Genomic DNA, 21,127 nt, shown 5'->3' on the forward strand with positions numbered 1-21,127 from the left:
ATTCTATGGATTGTATAGTCCATGGGGTCACAAAGAGTCGGACATGACTGAGCAACTTTCACTTTCACTTTCAAAGTTTTAGAATCAGCTTGTCCATATTTACAAAATATTTTGTTGGTCTAATCTTTAAAAATCAATTACTCTTCCAACATCCTTTCCTAATTAATAAATACTCAACAAAATAGGGAACTTCTTCAACTTGATAAAGGACATCTATGAAAAACCCACAGCCAATATCATAGTTAAAGGTGAAAGACTGAGTACTTCTCCCTAAAGTCAGGAACAAGACAACCCTCTCTGCTCTTGGTACTTTTATTCATCATTGTACTAGAGGGTCTAGCCAGAGAGATTAGGCAAGGAAATAAAATGAAAAGCATTCAGACTGGAAGGAAGAAGTAAAACAACTTTTATTCTCAGATGACATGATCTTGTATATAGGAAATTCCCAGGAATCCATATAGAACTTTTTATTAGAACTAATGAACAACTTCAGTGAGGTTTCAGGATATAAGATGAATAGCCTATATGAAAATAAAAATTAAAAATAAGGATCAATACCCACTATCAATTGTATTTGTATTCTCTTTTCAATATAATAGCATCAAAAATACTTAGGATTAAATTTAATAATGAAAATGCTAGATTTGTACACTGAAAACCACAAAACATGTTTGAAAGAAATTAGAGAAGATCTAAATAAATGAAGATATATACCATGTTCATGGGTTGGAAGGATTAACATTGTTAAAATGACAATATTTCCCAAATTTATCTACAAATTTAACAAAACACCTATCAATTTCTTTATAGAAATTGACAAATGGATCCTAAAATTCCTAGGGAAATGCAAGGAAACCAGAAGAGCCAAAGAAACTTTGAGAAAGAACAAACATGCAGAATTCTCATTAATTGATATCAATATTTGTAAAGCTACCGTTATCAAGACAACACGGTAAAGATAGACATATGTTCCAGTGCAAAAAACTACGGAAACAAACTCAAAATAGTGAACCGATTTTTCATAGAAGGGCAAAGGCAATTTAGGAGCAAAAGGAAAGTTGTTTCAACATATTATGCTGAGACATTTAGACACCTATAGGCAAACAATAATAAAAACCACGGCTTAGATCTACAAACCACATCTGATGAAAAAATTAAACTCAAAATAGGTCATTGTGCCTACATGTAAAATTAAAACTAGAACACTTCTAGAGCAAACATAGGAGAAAATCTTCAGACTTGGGGTTAGGTAAAGACTTCACAGAAATATATTATTGAATAGGCGGCATGATTCATATTGGTAAATTGAGCTTTGTCAGAATTAAGAACTTCTGTTCTTTGAAATAAGAGAATGAAAAGACAAGCCATGGCCTGAGAGAATATACTTGCAAATCACATATCTGATAATAGTCTTACACCTAGAATATATTTTAGAAAACCCCCAAATCTCAAAACTCAATCGTAAGAAAACAACCCAATTGAAAAATGGGCAAAATCTTCCAATGGACATTTCACCTTCACCAAAGAAAATATTCACCTGCCAAATAAGCACATAGAAAATGCTCTTTATCACTAATTATTACAAAAATGCAAATTAAACCACATGGAGCTAGGCCTGCATATCTATTAGGTTATCTAAAATTTAAAACACTGATCATAACAAAATTTGGTGAGAATTTAGAGCAGTTGAAACTGCCATACGCTACTGGTGGAAAGGTAAAATGTTACAACAACTTCGGAAAACAAATCTGGAATTTAAGAAGTTAAATATACAGACGCCACATGATTCGGGCTTCCTTGGTGACTCAGCTGGTCAAGAATACACCTGCAATGCAGGAGACGTGGGTTTGATCCGTGGGTTTGGGAAATCTCCTGGAGAAGGGAACAGCAACCCACTCCAGCATTCTTGCCTGGAGATTTGCCTTGGGGTCGCAAAGAGTCGAACACCACTGAGTGACTTTCACTTTTCACCATAAGATTCGGCCATTCCACTCCTAGGTGTATTCTCAATAGAAATAAAAACATATGTCTCTACAAAGATTTGTAATGAAAATTAATAGTTTTATTTATAGTAACCCCAAGTAGGAAACAACCTTGTGATATAATTTTTAAAAAATATGTATTTTGTCTCTGTCCCTGGTTCCTGGCACAGAGCTCCTAAAATTCTTGGAATTCCCTGAGTTATAGGAGTGTATTTTTAATCTATAACAAATATTTTAGACTATACTTGAATTTTTGCTACTGGGGTATCTCCTGGTGGAGCCCCTAGATGGCTTTAGGATAAGAACTGGTCACTGGAAAGTCCAAGCTCATGATTAGAGGATTAGCCCCACTCCAGCAAGGGATGGGATTAGGGACTGAGTTCAGTTGCCAATGGGGCTTTCCTGGTGGCTCAGATGGTAAAGAATCTGCCTGCAATGTGGGAGACCCAGGTTCAATACTTGGCTTGGAAAAAAAATACTTGGCTTGGGAAGATCCCTGGAGATGGGAATGACAACCTACTTCAGTATTCTTACCTGGAGAATTCCATGGACAGAGGCTACAGTGAATGGGAATGCAAGGAGTAGGACACAACTGTGCGACTAAGACTGACTTACTTACTTACTTAATAACTTAATCACTCATGCCTACATAATGAAACCTCCATTAAAATGAAAAAAAAAAAAAAAGAGTTTGGAGAGCTGCCTGGTTGGTGAACACATGGATGTGCTGAGAAGGTGACATGCCTGGGGAGGAGATGGAAGATCTACACCCCTTCCCCCCCATTCCATGCCCTGTGCATCTCTACCACTTGACTTTTTGAATTGTCTCTTTTATCATAAACTGGTGACCATAGGTAAACTGCTTTCCTGTGTTCTGTGAGTCATGCTAGTAAATTATGGAGACCGAGGAAGGGATTGTGGAAAGTTCTGAATTTGTAGTCAGTCAGGCACAAGTGTGGGTTGCCTTGGGTCTTCACTGTGGCTGCTGTCTGAAATGGGGACAGTCTCAAGGGACTGAGTCCTTACCTTGTGGGTTCTGTGCAAACTCTGGGTAGTTATTGTCATAATTGAATTGAATCGTCAGGCAATTGGTTGATATCAGAAAGCTGGTAACTTGTTATTGATATTGGAAAAAGAAATCACAGACCCCAGATCTATCAATAGATGAACAGACAAGCAAATTGTTGTATAAGCCTCCAACCAAAGACTCAGTTCAGTTCAGTCACTTAGTCGTGTCCGACTCTGCAACCCCATGAATCACAGCACGCCAGGCCTCCCTGTCCATCACCAACTCCCAGAGTTCATTCAGACTCACCTCGATCGAGTCAGTGATGCCATCCAGCCATCTCATCCTCTGTCAGCCCCTTCTCCTCTTGCCCCCAATCCCTCCCAGCATCAGAGTCTTTTCCAATGAGTCAACTCTTTGCATGAGGTAGCCAAAGTACTGGAGTTTCAGCTTTAGCATCAGTCCTTCCAAAGAAATCCCAGGGCTGATCTCCTTCAGAATGGACTGGTTGGATCTCCTTGAAGTCCAAGGGACTCTCAAGAGTCTTCTCCAACACCACAGTTCAAAAGCGTCAATTCTTCGGTGCTCAGCTTTCTTCACAGTCCAACTCTCACATCCATACATGACCATAGGAAAAACCATAGCCTTGACTAGACGGACCTTAGTCGGCAAAGTAATATCTCTGCTTTTGAATATCCTACCTAGGTTGGTCATAACTTTCCTTCCAAGGAGTAAGCATCTTTTAATTTCATGGCTGCAGTCACCATCTGCAGTGATTTTGGAGCCCCCAAAAATAAAGTCTGACACTGTTTCCACTGTTTCCCCATCTATTTGCCATGAAGTGATGGGACCAGATGCCATGATCTTCGTTTTCTGAATGTTGAGCTTTAAGCCAACTTGGATCATGGAAAAAGCAAGAGAGTTCCAGAAAAACATCTATTTCGGCTTTATTGACTATGCCAAAGCCTTTGATTGTGTGGATCACAATAAACTGTGGAAAATTCTGAAAGACCACCTGACTACCTGACCTGCCTCTTGAGAAATCTATGCAGGTCAGGAAGCAACAGTTAGAAACAGACATGGAACAACAGACTGGTTTCAAATAGGAAAAGGAGTACATCAAGGATGTATATTGTCACCCTGCTTATTTAACTTATATGCAGAGTACATCATGAGAAATCAAAGACTACTCAGCAATAAAAAACAAACTACCAATGCAGACTACTATTAGTACAAGCTAATGTGCATGAATCTCAAAATAATTATGCTGATTGAGAAAGCCAAACAGAAAGGAATACATACTATATGAACCCATTAACAGGCTTTCCAGGTGGCGCAGGTGGTAAAGAATCTGCCTGCTAATGCAGGAGACAAAAGAGACGTGGGTTTGATCCCTGGATCTGGAAGATCCTCTGGAGGAGAGCATAGAAACCCACTGCAGTAGTCTTGCCTGGAGAATCCCATGGACAGAGGAGCCTGACGGGCTGCAGTCCATAGGGTCACATGGGGTCGGACAAGACCGAAGCAACTTAGCATGCACATATGAAACCATTTATATAAAATTACAGAAAATAAAATCTAATCTATAGTGGCAAAAATGATGTTTGCTTGGCTGTGGGGGGCAGAGGAGAGGATTATAAAGGGGCATGAGATCTTTTTTGGGGGGTGGGTACGTGATGGATATGTTCATTATATTGAGTTTGGTGTTGGTTTCACTGCCATATGCATGTTTTAACGGAGAATGCAATGGCACCCCACTCCAGTACTCTTGCCTGGAAAATTCCATTGATGGAGGAGCCTGGTAGGCTGCAGTCCATGGGGTTGCTAAGAGTCGGACACGACTGAGTGACTTCACTTTCACTTTTCACTTTCATGCATTGGAGAAGGAAATGGCAACCCACTCCAGTATTCTTGCCTGGAGAATCCCAGGGACGGCGGAGCCTGGTGGGCTGCCATCTATGGGGTTGCACGGAGTCAGACGCCACTGAAGAGACTTAACAGCAGCAGCAGCAGCATGTTTTAAATTTACCAAATTATACCTTAAACATTGCTGCTTATTGTATGTCAATTATATCTTAATGAATTTGTTAAAACTTTGTAGATGACTGGAATAAAATGTATTCAGATGGTATCTCTGAGTGGTAGACTTTGTGAGTTTTTATTTTTGCTTTACTTTTTATACTTTTCTCTACTTTTAAAGTTTCCTCTAGTGAGCTTATATGTTAGAAAATGAAAGCATACTATTTAAAAAAAAGCACATGATATGAAAATATTACACAAGGCTAAGACAACATGATTAACTTTATAGGAACATTGTGAGCTAAGTGGTCCTTTGTGGGCTCATCTGGGAACCCAATCACCATTTATAAGGAGGTTTCTGTGAAAAAATGTTCTCTCTGTTCCAAACAGTGTCTTTAAACTGAGCTTTCTGAGCAGTTGTACTTTCTTTTTACCTCTCTCAGCAGAATCCTTTATCTCAGGTTTTGTTCCCAAGAGTTTATTTTATTTTCTTGTGGGCATTTTTTTCACAGTAGTGTAAATTGGTTCCTTAAAAATTGAAGCAATATTTGGTGGGGGAAATGCAGGTGAGGACTGAAGCTCTAGATGTGTCCTGCTTGAGCCGCCAGGAAAAGCTCTCAATGTGGTCACGGTCAGAAACAAGGCTATAAACATCGCACCTTGTGACTGTGAATGCCTGCCTCCTACCTCACGTAGGCCTGGTGACAGAATTGCTTGGAGCTGATTTCCCCACTCCCCAACGTCTCTCACATCCAGTCTCCTCAGTCCTTAATCCCCCCGAAAGCAAGCCTCAAGTCAGGTCTCATTACAGGAGACCTTCTGTCTCATCACCTCTACGGAGACTGTCCTACCACTCTCGTCAGACCTGAAGGAACAGCTGTTTCCTATTAAGTTCTCACTCTGGGATCTTTGTGCAGGCAATGACGCACACAGAAAAAAAGCAGGCTGCAGATTTCTAAATTCATGGATCTCATGCTGATTCTTAGGGGAGGGGTATTGTATGTATGTACTTAGTCGCTCAGTCGTGTCCGGCTCTTTGCAATCCTGTGGACTGTAGCCTGCCAGGCTCCTCTGTCTATGGGATCCTCCAGGCAAGAATACTGGAGTGTGTTGCCGTACCCTCCTCCAGGGGATCTTCCCGACCCAAGGATTGAACCCCTGTCTCCTGTGTCTCCAGCATTGCAGGGAGATCTTTACCACTAGCACCACCTGGGAAGCCTTTAAGGACTAGAACTCATGCCTTAAAAATTGGTCTGAGAAACATCTTTCAAGCGCAAAGTATAGTTAAAGGTCACAGATACATCTGTCTTAAAACAACCATGCCAATCTGTGCCAAAGCTATTACATGTTTTATGTAAATGTAGAAACCTGTTCCCAGACTTCAATTACAGCTTTGTTTTATATTAGATTGTCTTGTTGTTGTCGCTAAGTCATATCCGACCCTTTGTGACCCCATGGACTGTAGCCTGCCAGGCACGTCTGTCCATGGGATTTCCCAGGCAAGAATACTGGAGTGGGTTGCCATTTCCTTCTCCAGGGGAGCTTCCCGATCCAGGGATTGAACCCACATCTCGGGTCTCTTGAATTGGCAAGCAGATTCTTTTACCACTGAGCCACCAGGGGTTGTCTTGCATTGATGTAAATCTTACTTTCTTTCCTTACATCCTCTGCCAGTGACCTAAACACATCAACCTGCAAGAAAACGGGAGGCAAATCAAGTAAGGGGTCAGAAGTCCCAGGTCAGACAATCCCAAGCAGCTCTAGCTATGGGGCAGGCTCCTAAGAGGCTCTTCCTAGTTGAATAGCCAAATAATTCTTTTTTTATATATAAATTTTTTAGTTGTGGCAAGCAGGAGCTTCAGCTGCAGCATGCAAACTCTTAGTTGTGGCGTATGGGATCTAGTTCGCTGACCAGGGATAGAACACAGGGTCTCCTACATTGGGAGCATGGAGTCTTAGCCACTGGACCATCAGGGAAGTCCAAGCCACATAGTTCTTATTCATGGGCTTTGCTGCCTGTGCTGAAGCCACCCCACTCCTGACAGTAAACAGGCTGCCAAAGAGGCTGTTCATTGCCCTGTCTAGCCATTTGCCTAAGACTCCAGGTTGAGAGTGCCAGTGTCGACAGGGGTCAAACAAGCCACATGAGTGAAGCTGTCCAAGATCGGGTAGTAGGAAATGGTAAGAACTGTAGTAAACTCATAGCAACTGGAGAAAAATAAAGTTAGATTCCTATCTCATTTTTCACCAAAATAAGTTGGGAGAATAGCCTTTAATTATATATATTGATACATAAATAAAGTTGTGTTACATTATTTTTTATTCAGCTATGCTAAAAGGATTGCCTGCCACACTTCATGCAACAGAAGGGCAGGGGGAAATGGCCAGTCCTTTGGAACAGGTGAAACAAATTCCAGAGCACTAAGGGGCTGACTTGACTGATTTGTGGATTGAGTGGGAACATCATTAAAGCATGGTGCCATGATTTTTTTAGGATTTTGTTTCTTATTTAGTGAACACAGAATAATAAGACTGCAGTGGGTGGTGTCTTAAAAGGAGGGCATATGTATTTATTTGTGTGTGTGCACCCATTCTCTGGAAGGAGACACAACTGTAGCAGTGGCTGCCTTTTGGGAAGCAGCCCTGGGTGGCTGGGGGATAGTGTGTTCAATCCTTTCATACCTTTGGGATGTTTGTTTACCTGATACAAGTATTATCTTTTCATACAAATAATAAGTTAACACAAGAAGATAGCAGATCTTTATGTGCTAATGTGGAATAGAACTCAAGATACGGTGTTAAATAAAAAAGATAAAATAAGTAATACCTAAAGCAGGCAGCATTTCTTAGCTCATCAATGCCTAGAAACCTACCCACAAACCAAGGTTACATCAAATCTCAATTTATTTTGCTGGAATGCAGACCTAGTGTTCCCAGATCTCCTAATTTTTAAAGAGAAGCTTGAAATCTCGATTTTGTGTGAAATTTCCTAATTTTTAAGGTGGACAAGCAATTCAAATTCTCTCAGACATGGTCGGGATGATAAAATCGGTCTGTGGGCTGGGGTCCATGGACTGCCACTTGGGACATCTCTGTTTCTCCTGATGGTGGTCCTGCCACACAGAGCTATGCAGTTGTTCTGGGGCACCTGCTGTGGGGATGAATGTCCTTCTCGGGGAGCCCTGGAACCTGGCACAGAGCTGCGAGCTCCTGGAGATAGGGGCACAAAGGTGCCATTGGTTTGCCTAGGACTGTACCAAAGTCACCAGGTTTGCCTATAGGGGGCACCTTTTTCTAATTCAAGTCGAAGCAGTCTTTAGTTTAGTGATGGCCCTGCCTGATGGTGAAGAGATCAGTGACTCTTTTTTTAAAGATGTAATTCAAACCCAGACCGGTTTTATTTTTTGGTTCTGCCATAAAATAGATGATTCCTTGCCCTCTTGGCTTATGCACTGTGTGAGGTAAAGGATTTGCTAGCTCAGAAAACCAAGAAGATTCCACACACACGGCAGCACAGGACTCTGACATCCTGGGACTGTCTTGGTTCTTTTGGGGCTGACCAAGACAGACAAGTTAGGTTGACCAAGACAGACAAGTTAGGTTGATCAAGACAGACAAGTTAGGTTGACCAAGACAGACACAGCACATTGTCACAGAGACAGTTCTTTCTGCCTTGTTCCATAAAAAAATCATCTGGCAAAGCTTTTGTAGTCATTTCTCCTTCCCTGTAGATGATACACAGCCTTCGGCTATCATCAATACCTAGTCACCTACCCACAAACCAATATGTTACATTGAAGCTAAAAGAAAACAATTTAAAGCAGTAGGAGGGTTTGTTGTCCTAAGAATTAAATGAGATAATGTGTTCAAGGGGCTTAGCACATTGTCTCATGCTGTGAACTCTCAGTAAATGATCATTAAAAAAAAAAATAAACTGAGATGTTGGATGAATATATAAAATCCTAAAAGCCTTCACACCTTATCAAATTAGAAGGGAAACGTCTTTTACAGCAGGTTATCAAAGCTCTAGGTGGCTAAACTCCATCAAAACATCGACTGTTGTAAGTTATGAATTCACTTACATTTGGAGTCTTTTGTCTAAACAGCCCTGTCAGCACTGGAAGGCTGATCAAGGGAAGATCAATAGAGGAGATCAAGGGGAAAGGAGAGACAAAAAGTCATTGCTGCTTGTTGACTTTTTCCTCTGTATTAAGAAATGTCAACTCTAAGTATTGCCCAGATTGCTAAGAAACTGCTGTTGTGTAAGCTGGGACGTTGACTCTGATTTCTAACGAACAATCCACAGATTTTCCCACACTGCCTGCCCTTGGACCCACAACATCAACAGACCTGAAACCAATCTGCAACATCGCTGACAGTTTCAAGCCGAGGTCTGTTTCTTCTTATGCAAATGCATGCATGCTAAGTCACTTCAGTCGTGTCTGGCTCTGCAACCCTATGGACTGTAGCCTGCCAGGCTTCCCTGTCCATGGGATCCTCCAGGCAAGAACACTGGAGTGGGTTTCCATGCCCTTTTCCAGAGGATCTTCCCAACTCAAGGACTGAACCCTTGTCTCTTAGGTCCCGTGCCCTGGCAAGCAGGTTCTTTACCACTAGAACCACCTGGAAAGCCCTCTAATGAAAACAGTGATGTGTAAAACAACGATGACGATGATAGTACCTCCTTCATAAGATTTTTCAAGGATTAAATGAGGCAACATCTGTGAAGTATTCAACATGGAGCCTGGCACACAGAAGTGTTTTTGAGTAGCATTAGCTGTTTTGAGGTCCAGGAGAAGGATTATGAAAACTTGAGTGGTCATCGCAGCTTATCCAGTACCTTCTGCCTCTCTCTGCTAGGCTCTGTGCTAGAAGCACACTTACAGACAGGGAGGCTGGGTATGGTCTCAGAGAACAAGAATTCAGGACAAGATGAGAGACAGAGGGCAGAGTTGCAGTGTGAGGAGCAGGCATCCAGAGGCCAAGGGGGTGTGTCTGGCCTGCGGGGACTCTGTTTGGCAAAGCCTACACTCCCATCTTGTTGTTGCCTGTACTGTAGCTGGAACTTTGTCTTCCATGTGGAAGTGGGTAATTTTGACAAAGCTGTGACTCACAGAATAAAAGGAATCCTGAGTTCACCTCATTTATTCCTTGTACCAGTCTTTCAAGGTCATGCTCAAATAATCCAAGATCCCCATGTCTTCCCTTTTCATGGCAGGGCTTTTAGTGGGAGAAATTTACAGGTATCTCTGGAGAGGCCCCTGTTTAAGAGTCTTCCAGTCAAGGCTGTTTTCTCAGATATGCAGTTACTGTCGTGCAGCAAATCAAGCAAATTTTCTCTTAATGAAGGGAAGTGAACCAGGCAGAATTTCTAAACCACAAGTAGCTTGCTGCCCTTTCTGCTCCTGTTTATCAATCCTCGAGAGTGGCTCTTGGCCATATGCTGGTTTCTCATTGAAAGAAGGGTTGTAGCCCCATTCTGCTGCATTCCTCCAGGAGGATATTCAGCAAAAGGCCTTCCTGAGAACTTATGGTTAAAGCTTAATTGGAAACTGTCTGTGATGGTTTAAGAAGTTTCAGCAACTTTTCGTGATCTGGACTGGAACCCGGATTTTGTCTTTCTTGCTTTTTACACTGGTTTCTATGGCATAATTAGGGCTTCCCAGGTAACACTAATGATAAGGAACTCACCTGCCAATGCAGGAGATGCAAGAGATGTAGATTTGATCCCTGGCTTGGGAAGATCCTTGGAGAAGGCATGGCAACCTACTCCTGTGTTCTTGCCTGGAGAGTCCCATGGACAGAGGAGCCTGGCGGGCTACAGTCCACAGGATTGCAAAGAGTTGGACACAACTAAAGAGACTTAGCACACGTGGTCTAATTAGAACAACACCTGCAGGGGTTGGGGGCCACAAGGTTAAGAGAGCCCCCAACTCACCTGTCTTTACCTCAGCCAGGGAGCTCATTTCATTTCAGTCAGCATAAATTGGGTACCTCCTGTGTGCCCAGTGCTGGTGACTAATTGAAAGATCATAGAGTTCTGTAGCTTGGCCGATATCACTTATCATACCTAAACCTTTAAAACCCATGGATATAATCATTTGATAAACATAGATTATTCTGTTCAGACTTAAATTATCTTAGAACTAGAAGAGAGCTTGGGAATTTGGCAGTTCGCAGTGAAGGATCACTTCTCCAGAATTCCACGAGTATTCCACTTGAGTGCTTTACTTCTTGGGAGGGGGATATCTTTCCTTCCAATGGACATTGTTCCACCTGCCACCCGGAGGTTTTTGTAAGAATTAAATAAAATGTTACAAATAAGGTAGCCAGGAAATGGGATGTCCTCAACTAAATATTAATTCTTTTTCCACTTGATTGGAAAGTTCTTCCCTGAACAGATCTTAATACAACATCCATGTCTTCTCATATTGGTTCCCATCTTACCCTCTGGGTCAACGTGAGGCAAATTTCCTTCTCCATGTGACATTTATTAGTTAAATAAGTCAGTGAACAAACCTGAAACCAATCTTTTTTTTAAAAATATTTATTTATTTGATTGAGTCAGGTCTTAGTTGCGGACCGTGGGATCTTTGTTCTGGCACTCAGGCTTAGTTGCTCCATGGTATGTGAGAACTTAGTTCCCCCACTGCAGATCAAACCTGAGTCCACTGCATTGGAAGGCAGATCGTTAGCCACTGGACTACCAGGGAAATTCCAAAACAGTCTTTCAACTCAATTTCTTTGGCTCAGGCAACCAAGTAGCTCTATCCTATAGTGAAGCTAAATTAAAGTGAGGAACATCTACTCACTGCTTCCTTTACTTACTCTTTTGGATACAGTGTGCTACTGAGAGAAAATTAAAAATGCTCCCAGGAACTCTTATGAGATACCTGCTGACGTCTTACTGTGGGGCATTGAAAAAGTCTCTCAACTTTTTGGAACTTCTGTTTCTCATATAGAATACCCAGAAGGCAGACAAGTTGATCTTGAAAGTGTCCTAGGGCTCAGAAATTCTCTCAGTGGAAATATAAATGCCAAAAAAGAAGGCCCATGTGGCTCAAATTCACTTAAGAGCTGATCATTCCCCATTAGTGAAGGGTCATTGGTACCCAAACCTGGGCATACATTTCAATCACCAAAAAGGAGGTATTTGATTAAATCAGCTTTATCAAGGTATAATTTATATGCAGCTAAGTGGGAATGGCTACCCACTCCAGTATTCTGCAGTCTCAAAAATGACAAAATAATCTCTGTTCATTTCCAAGGCAAAGCATTCAATAACACAGTAATACAAGTCTATGCCCCAACACTAATGCCGAAGAAGCTAAAGCTGAGCTATTCTATGAGACCTACAAGACCTTCTAGAACTAACACCAAAAAAAGATGTCCTTTTCATCTAAGGAGACTGTGCAAAAGTAGGAAGTCAAGAGATACCTGGAGTAACAGGCAACTTTGGCCTTGGAGTACAAAAATGAAGCAGGGCAAAGGCTAGCAGAGTTTTGCCAAGCGAATGCACTGGTCATAGCAAACACCCTCTTCCAACAAGACAAGAGACGACTTGAACATGGACATCACCAGATGGTCAATACTGAAATCAGACTGATTATATTCTTTGCAGCCAAAGATGGAGAAGCTCTATACAGACAGCAAAATCAAGACTGCGAGCTGACTGTGGCTCAGATCATGAACTCCTTATTACAAAATCCAGACTTAAATTGAAGAAAGTAGGGAAAATCACTAGACCATTCAGGTATGACCTAAATCAAATCCCTTACGATTATACAGCGAAGTGACAAATAGATTCAAGAGATTATATCTGATAGAGTGCCTGAAGAACTACAGACAGAGCTTTGTGATATTTTACAGGAGGCAGTGATCAAGACCCTCCCCAAGAAAAAGAAATGCAAAAAGGAAAAATGGTTGTTTGAGGAGGCCTTACAAATAGCTGAGAAAAGAAGAGAAGTGAAAGGCAAAGGAGAAAAGAAAAGATGTTCCCATCCTTTCCTCAGGAACTCTGAATGCAGAGTTCCAAAGAACAGCAAGAGGAGATAAGAAAGTCTTCCTCAGTGATCAATGCAAAGACATAGAGAAAAACAATAGAATGGGAAAGACTAGAGTTCTCTTCAAGAATATTAGAGATACCAAAAATATTTCGTGCAAAGATGGGCACAATAAAGGACAGAAATGGTATGGACCTAACAGAAGCAGAAGGTATTAAGAAGAGGTGGCAAGAATACACAGAAGAACTATACAAATAAGATCTTCATGACTCAAATAACCATGATGGTGTGATCACTCACCTAGAGTCAGACATCCTGGAGTCCAAAGTCAAGTGGGCCTTAGGAACATCACTACAAACAAAGCTAGTGGAGATGATGGAATTCCAGCTGAGCTATTTCAAATCCTAAAATGTGATCCTGTGCAAGTGCTTCATTCAATATGCCAAAAAATTTGGAAAACTCAGCAGTGGCCACAGGACTGGAAAAGGTCAGTTTTCATTCCAATCCCAAAGAAAACCAATGCCAAAGAATGTTCAAACTACCACACAATTGCAGTGATCTCACACACTAACAAAATAATGCTCAAAATCCTCCAAGCAAGGCTTCAACAGTATATGAACCATGAACTTCCAGATGTTCAAGCTGCATTTAGAAAAGGCAGAAGAAGCAGAGATCAAATTGCCAACATCCACTGGATCAAGAAAAAGCAAGAGAGTTCCAGAAAAACATCTACTTCTGCTTTACTGACTATGCCAAAGCCTTTGATTGTGTGGATCACAACAAACTGTGGAAAATTCTGAAAGAGATGGGAATACCAGACCACCTGACCTGCCTCTTGAGAAATCTGTATGCAGGTCAAGAAGCAACAGTTAGAACTGGACATGGAACAACAAAGTCATTCCAAATTGGGAAAGGATGTACGTCAAGGCTGTATATTTTCATCCTGCTATGTAACTTATATGCAGAGTACATCATGCAAAATTATGGGCTAGATGAAGCACAAGCTGGAATCAAGATTGCAGGGAGAAATATCAATAACCTCAGATATGCAGATGACACCATCCTTATGGCAGAAAGTAAAGAGGATGAAAGTGAAAGAGGAGAGTGAAAAAACTGGCTTAAAACTCAACATTCAGAAAACTAAGATCATGGCATCCAGTCCCATCATTTCATTGCAAATATATGGGGAAACAATGGAAACAGTGACAGACTTTATTTTCTTGGCCTCCAAAATCACTGCGGGTAGTGACTGCAGCCATGAAATTCAAATATGCTTGCTCCTTGGAAGAAAAGCTATGACTAACCTAGATAGCATATTAAAAAGCAGAGACATTACCTTGCCAACAATATTTCGTCTAGTCAAAGCTATGGTTTTTCTAGTAGCCATGTATAGATGTGAGAATTGAATCATAAAGAAAGCTGAGCGCCTAAGAACTGATACCTTTGAACTGTGGTTTTGGAAAAGACCCTTGAGAGTCCACTGGACAGCAAGGAGATCCAACCAGTCCATCCTAAAGGAAATCAGTCCTGAATCTTCATTGTAAGAACTGACGTTGAAGCTGCAACTCCAATACTCTGGCCACCTGATGCAAAGAACTGACTCATTGGAAAAGACCCTGATGCTGGGAAAGATTGAAGGCAGGTGGAGAAGGGGAACAGGAGGTAAGATGGTTAGATGGCATCACCAGCTTGATTGACATGAATTTGAGCAAGCTAAGGGAGTTGGTGAAAGACAGGGAAGTCTGATGTGCTGCAATCCGTGGGATCACAAAGAGTCAGACACGACTGAGTGACCGAACTGATCTGAAATGGGAATAACTGCCTACTCCAGTATTCTTGCCTGGAGAATTCCATGGACAGAGGAGCCTGGTTGGCTACTGTCAATGGGTTTGCCAAGATTCTGACATGACTGAGCCACTATCACACAACATTACAACACTAAAGTGCACACAATTAAACGCGTACAGTTAGACGAGTTTTGACAAATGTATACCCTCATGTAGCTACCACTCTGATAAAAACATAGACCATTAGTATCATGCTGTAAAGTTTCCTCATGCGCCACTGCAGTCAAATCCATCATTTAATCCTCTGTCCTATACAACAATCAATCTTATTTTTATCACCGCAGATAAGTTGCATTTATTCTAGAACTTCATACATGTGTATATAATGTATAATCATGTATAATATATATTGTCACAATCATACAGTGCTTACTCTTTTGTGTTTGGCTTCTTTTGCTTAGACTATTAGAATATTGTTGTTGAGATTTCATCCATGTTGTTTCTTATGTCAGTAGTTTGTTTTCTTTATAGAGCTGAGTAATTTTCCACTTTAGAAAACTTCTCAGATAAAAACTTCAGTGATGCTCTTGACATTAGTATTTCTGAAGTTGAAGTCCAAAAATTTCTGTGTTTAACATGCTCAAGAAGGACTCCTTGTGCAGAAACTGAGTTTTAGAACCTTTTAATTGGGGCATTTCCCCCTCAAGTTCAAGTAGTTCCCACAGTGTAACTGTTCACTGGCTCAGAGTACATTGGTCACAGTTAATTGTAGAGGTTGGAGAACTCCCCTTCCCATTGGACTGTGTCAGCCAGATCTGTGGCCTTCCACAGCTCAAGTTCTTGGTGCTGCAACAAATCCCAGTGCATAGCTCAGCAAGTATTGTTTCAGCTCTGAGGCACCTGTAAATTGAGTTATGAGTCTCAGTGTCCACAGGTAAGTCTATAATCTTAATCTACAAACGCTCACCCCTGTCACAGAGAAGCAGAGGTGCAGTGAGCAGCCTTGCATTTCAGCTCTGCTGCTGGAATTACTCATGACAGTTTTATGAGTTGTTTTACTGTCTGGTAAAGGTTTTTTTCCTTTTTTCTTAACAATGAGGGAAGCATTCTTTGACCATAGCCCACAAACGCCACCTTCAGGAAGGAAATCTAATATTCTCATTAGGCCACAGAGACCCAGCTTCTCTTCCTGTATGAAAGCCTGCACAAATAATCTTAAAATCAATATACAGTTTATGTTTTTATAAAATTTTATTCCAGATCTAAAAATAGATAGACTTTAGTTTTCAGAGTGGCTTTAGGTTCCTAGAAAAATGAAGGAGAACGTTCAGAGATTTCGCATCTATTCCCTCCTGTATGTGTACAATACCCCAAGCCAGACAGAGGGGCACATTTATTGCAGTAAATGAGCCTATGTCATTACCTCCCACACTCCAAAGTTTAGATGAGGTTTCACTCTTAATGTTGTATAATCTATGGGTCTGGTCAAATGAATAGTGGCATGTATTCACCATTATAGTATCATATATCATACAGAGCAGTTTCATTGCCTTACAAATCCTCTGTGCTCTGCCTATTTATCCTTCCCTCCCCTTGAACCCTTGCCAAACACTGATTCTTTTACAATTTTATAGTTTTACAAAATGTCATGTATTTGAATTATATAGTAAGTAGCATTTTACATTGTCTTATTTCACTTAGTAATATGAATTTAAGGTTCCTTCAGGTCTTTTCATGGTTTGATAGCTCATTTCTTTTTAGCACTGAATATTCCATTGTTTGGATGTACCAGTTTATTTACCTATTTGCCTACTGAGGGGCATCTTTGCTGCTTCCAGGCTTTGGCGATTATGGATAAAGATGCTATAAACATCAGTGTGTAGGTTTTCTGTGTGAAAATAAGTTTTCAACTCCTTTGGCTAATACCAAGGACCATGAGGGGCTTCCATGGTGGCTCAGATGGTAAAGAATCTGACTGCAGTATGGGAGACCTGGGTTTGATCTCTGGGTTGGGGAAGCCCTGGAGGAGGGCATGGCAATCCCCTCCACTATTCTTGGACTTTCCTGGTGGCTCGGATGGTAAATAATCTGCCCGCAATGCAGGAGGCCTGAATTTGATCCCTGGGTTGGGAAGAAGACCCCCTCAAGGAGGGCATGGTAACACACTCCAGTATTCTTGCCTGGAGAATCCCCATGGACAGAGGAACCTGGCGGGCTACAATCCATGGGGTCACAAAGAGTCAGTCAAGAGTGAGCGACTAAGCATAGCATAGCATAAGGAGCATGACTGCTGGGTCATATATTAAGAGTATGTTTAGTTTTGTAAGAAACCATCAAACTGTCTTTTAAAGTAGCTGTATCATTTTGCTTCCCTGGAGCAAATTAGAGTTCTTGTTGCTCCACATTTTCACCAGCATTTAGTGTTGCCATCATTCTGGTTTTGGCAATTCTAATGGGATTGCAGCCATGAAATTAAAAGACGCTTACTCCTTGGAAGAAAAGTCATGACCAACCTAGATAGTATATTCAAAAGCAGAGACATTACTTTGCCGACTAAGGTCCATCTAGTCAAGGCTATGGTTTTTCCAGTGGTCATGTATGCATGTGAGAGTTGGACTATAAAGAAAGCTGACCACTGAAGAATTGATGCTTTTGAACTGTGGTGTTGGAGAAGACTCTTGAGAGTCCCTTGGACTTCAAGGAGATCCAACTAGTCCATTCTAAAGGAGATCAGCCCTGGGATTTCTTTGGAAGGAATGATGCTGAAGCTGAAACTCCAGTATTTTGGTCACCTCATGTGAAGAGTTGACTCACTGGAAAAGACTCTGATGCTGGGAGGGATTGGGGGCAGGAGGAGAAGGGGCCGACAGAGGATGAGATGGCTGGACGGCATCACGGACTCGATGGATGTGAGTCTGAGTGAACTCCAGGAATTGGTGATGGACAGGGAGGCCTGGTGTGCTGCGATTCATGGGGTCGCAAAGAGTTGGACACAACTGAGCGACTGAACTGAACTAAACTGAATGGGTATGTAGTGGTATCGAATTGTTATTTTAATTTGCAATTCCCCAATGACATTATGTACAGTATCTTTTCATATGCTATTTGCTGTCTGTATATCTTCTTTGGTGAGGTGTCTATTGAGATCTTTTGTCCATTTAAAATATTGGATTATTTCTTATTATTGAGGTTTTAGACTTCATTGTAAATTTTGAACAGGTCTTTTATCAGATAAACCTTTTGCAAATATTTTCTTGCAGTCTGTGGCTTGTCTTTTCTTTGTCTTCTGCCAGGGTCCAGCCCCAGTGGATCCAGGGAAATTCAAAGGGTGAACGGCGTAGGCGAGGAAAGCTTATTTATTTAATTAGAAATATAAAAGAAATTAAGAAGAAATAATATAGTATGAAAATTTAGTGGAGGAAAGAGGCTGAATAACTTGGTTTACGTGGAAAACCAATAAAACTTCAGGACAAGAAGTCTGTACCATCTACATTAGACCACCGGTGTCCGTTTGAATAGCGGAGAGTGCCCTGCCTTGGGCTTCCTCTCTCACGGATCTTAGAAGCCAGGGCAAGTAAGTAAACATGGCGAGCCTCCACGCCCCAGATGGGAATTCAGCCAGAAAACAGAGTAAGAAAAGAAGACACGGGGGAAACCAGTCTTTCCAATGACTGGCCCCTCCTTTATTGTCCTGAAAGGCCTTTTATACCTTTTTTTGTACATAGACATCAATGGATAATATAAAATTATGCAGCATCAGCAGCCCTGACTCTTATCAAAACCAGTTTTTCTTTCTGCATACCTAGTTGTATACACAAGTCTTAGGTGAGTTACATCATCTTCTGGCCAGAGGGCCAATTAACATTTTACAGCCCTTTTCTGATAAGGATTTGTCAACCAGAAGACTTATTTGTGTTGTTCTTCCCAAAGTCTGGTGCCACTCTCAGAAAGCACTAAATAAAGTTACATTGTTACATAGCAAGGACACAAGAGGAGTGCCGTGATATATAAAAAAGAAGAGTAATTAACTCAAAAGTCTAGTGTTGCTAACATCAAAACTACTATATTCCTATTTCTATATCCCAATTACATTGATTAATTTCCTTCAGGTGCCTAAAAGATAAAGAATATGGAGGCCTGGCAATAGTCATTGACTCAACAGTGAAAACCCATCACCAATATGATTTTTAGCTCTTTAGAAAAAGCTCTGTATCTTTAAGACGCTTTAAGCTTCGTGCCTCTCGTGGTTTGGGGGGCTGTAAACAATTCACAAGCTGCAGAAAGTCCGGGGAAACCGTCAGGCAAGTTAGAGAGCCATCAAAGGGGGTTCAGACGAGACATTCTTTTTATATGCAATAAGGCAGGCAGACTCCGGTTTTGGGGGGTAGATGTTCAGGAAAACTCAGGGGGAACCCCTGAAGCTAGATTATGCCTTTGTGTTTTGTCTGGCTTCCTTCCTCATGACATTGCCATGGGCGGGATTCCTCACGCTGGCTCCCGGCAGTCTTCATGATGTCTTTTGCAGATTGGGAGTTTTTAATTTTAATGAATCCCAGCTTATCAATTATTCTTTCATGGATCATAACTTTTGTCATTGTATCTAACATAGGAGAAAACCTAGATGACTTGTTGTTGTCTTCTGAGAGTCTTATACTTTTGCATTTTACATTTAGATCCATGATTTAGAGTTAATTTTTGTGAAGAGTGTAAGGCCTTTGTGCAGATCCATTATTTTCCATATGCATGTACGCTTTATTCCAGCACTATTTGTTGCAAAGAGTAGTGTTTTCCATTGTACTCTTTGTTCCTTTGTCAAAGATGAGTTGACTATACTTAAATGGATCTATTTCTGGACTCTCTACTCTATTCCATTGATCTATTTGTCTGTTCTCTTGTCAATACCACACTGTCTTGATTACTGTAGTTTTATAGTAAATGTTGAGATTGGGTAGCAGCAATCCTCTGACTTCATTCTTCAATAATATTCTGGGTCTTCTGTCTCTCCATATAAACTTTAGAAACAGTTTGCCAATATCCACAGTTAATTCACTGGGATTTTGATCAGAATTGCATAGAATCTATAGTTCTAATTGGGAGGGGCTTCCCAGATAGCTCAGCTAGTAAAGAATCCCCCTGCAATGCAGAAGACCCCAGTTTGATTCCTGGGTTGGGAAGATCCACTGGAGGGGGCATGGAAACCCACTCCAGTATCCATCTTAACAATATTAAGGCTTCCTATCTATGAACATCTTTTATTTCTTTCATTGAGTTTTGTGGTTTTCTTCATATATATCTTGTACAAATTTTGTTAATTTTATACCTAAGTATTTATTTTTTGGAGTACTAATGTAAATGGTATTATGTTTTAAAATTCAAATTCCACTTATTTATTGCTGGTATATTTTTTGGAGTACTAATGTAAATGGTATTGTGTTTTAAATTTCAAATTCCACTTACTTATTGCTGGTATATAGTAAAGAGATTAGTTTTTGTGTATTAACCTTGTATCTTGCAACCTTGCTATCTTTGCTTATTAGTTTCAGAATATCTTTGTCACAATTTCAGATATTCTGCATAGATGATCATGTCATCTGTGAACAAAGACAATTTTGTTTCTCATTTTCCAATTCATATCCCTTTTATTACCTATTTTTGTCTCATTGTATTAGCTGTGACGGACAGGACAATATTGACAAGGAGTTGTGAGATGGGACATTCTTGCCTGGTATTAACCATGAACAAAATGTAGATCATTCTACTACTCCTATGATCTACATTTTGTTCATGGTTAGTTTAATGATTGCTTCAATAATTATCACATGTTTCAACATCTTTTGTGTGCTTAGTACTGTAATAAAAACATCACAGCTTCCTTCTTTGAGGGACTTAGGGATCCATTAAGGAGTCAAGAGAGACAGTAGGAACAGTCAACAGGCAAGGAAAAAGTTTGTAATGAATCATCCAAATGAGTGATGTTGGTTATAAGTGCAAAAGGAGTGTAGGATATGGCAGATAATGTGGACTAGAGGTCTTTCGGAAGGTGTTAGAGAGAAATTGGTCCTCATGGAGTAGGCAGGATTTGCAAATCTGAAAGGGAGAGGGAAAGGCATTTCTTCTAGGTATCTGGTCAACATGAGCAATAGCTTGGAGTTGGGAATGACAATGACATGACTAAGAATAGCAGAAACAAGATAGAAAAAGGAGGGTGGTGGACGTACATAGACCCGTGTGGAGAGGTAAATATCTCAGGATGTGTTTGTTCTTAATTTCATTTTCTATAATGGTAAAGAAGGAGGATTTTTACACTTTTATGGCACAAACAAAACCACG

The 21,127-nt window shown here is 40.8% G+C and overlaps 1 long non-coding RNA gene across 1 annotated transcript in view; it reads right to left on the reverse strand.

The window, feature by feature from the left end:
* Nucleotides 1-389: 389 nt before the first annotated feature.
* LOC105602586 (uncharacterized) overlaps nucleotides 390-21,127 on the reverse strand; it is a 28,596-nt gene continuing 7,858 nt past the window's right edge. The window contains exon 3 of the long non-coding RNA XR_001435886.4: nucleotides 390-521. This is a non-coding gene — a long non-coding RNA (uncharacterized LOC105602586). The remainder of the gene's footprint in view (nucleotides 522-21,127) is intronic.

The sequence above is a fragment of the Ovis aries genome, chromosome 16, assembly GCF_016772045.2.
Source record: "Ovis aries strain OAR_USU_Benz2616 breed Rambouillet chromosome 16, ARS-UI_Ramb_v3.0, whole genome shotgun sequence".
NCBI classification, from domain to species: Eukaryota; Metazoa; Chordata; class Mammalia; order Artiodactyla; family Bovidae; genus Ovis; species Ovis aries.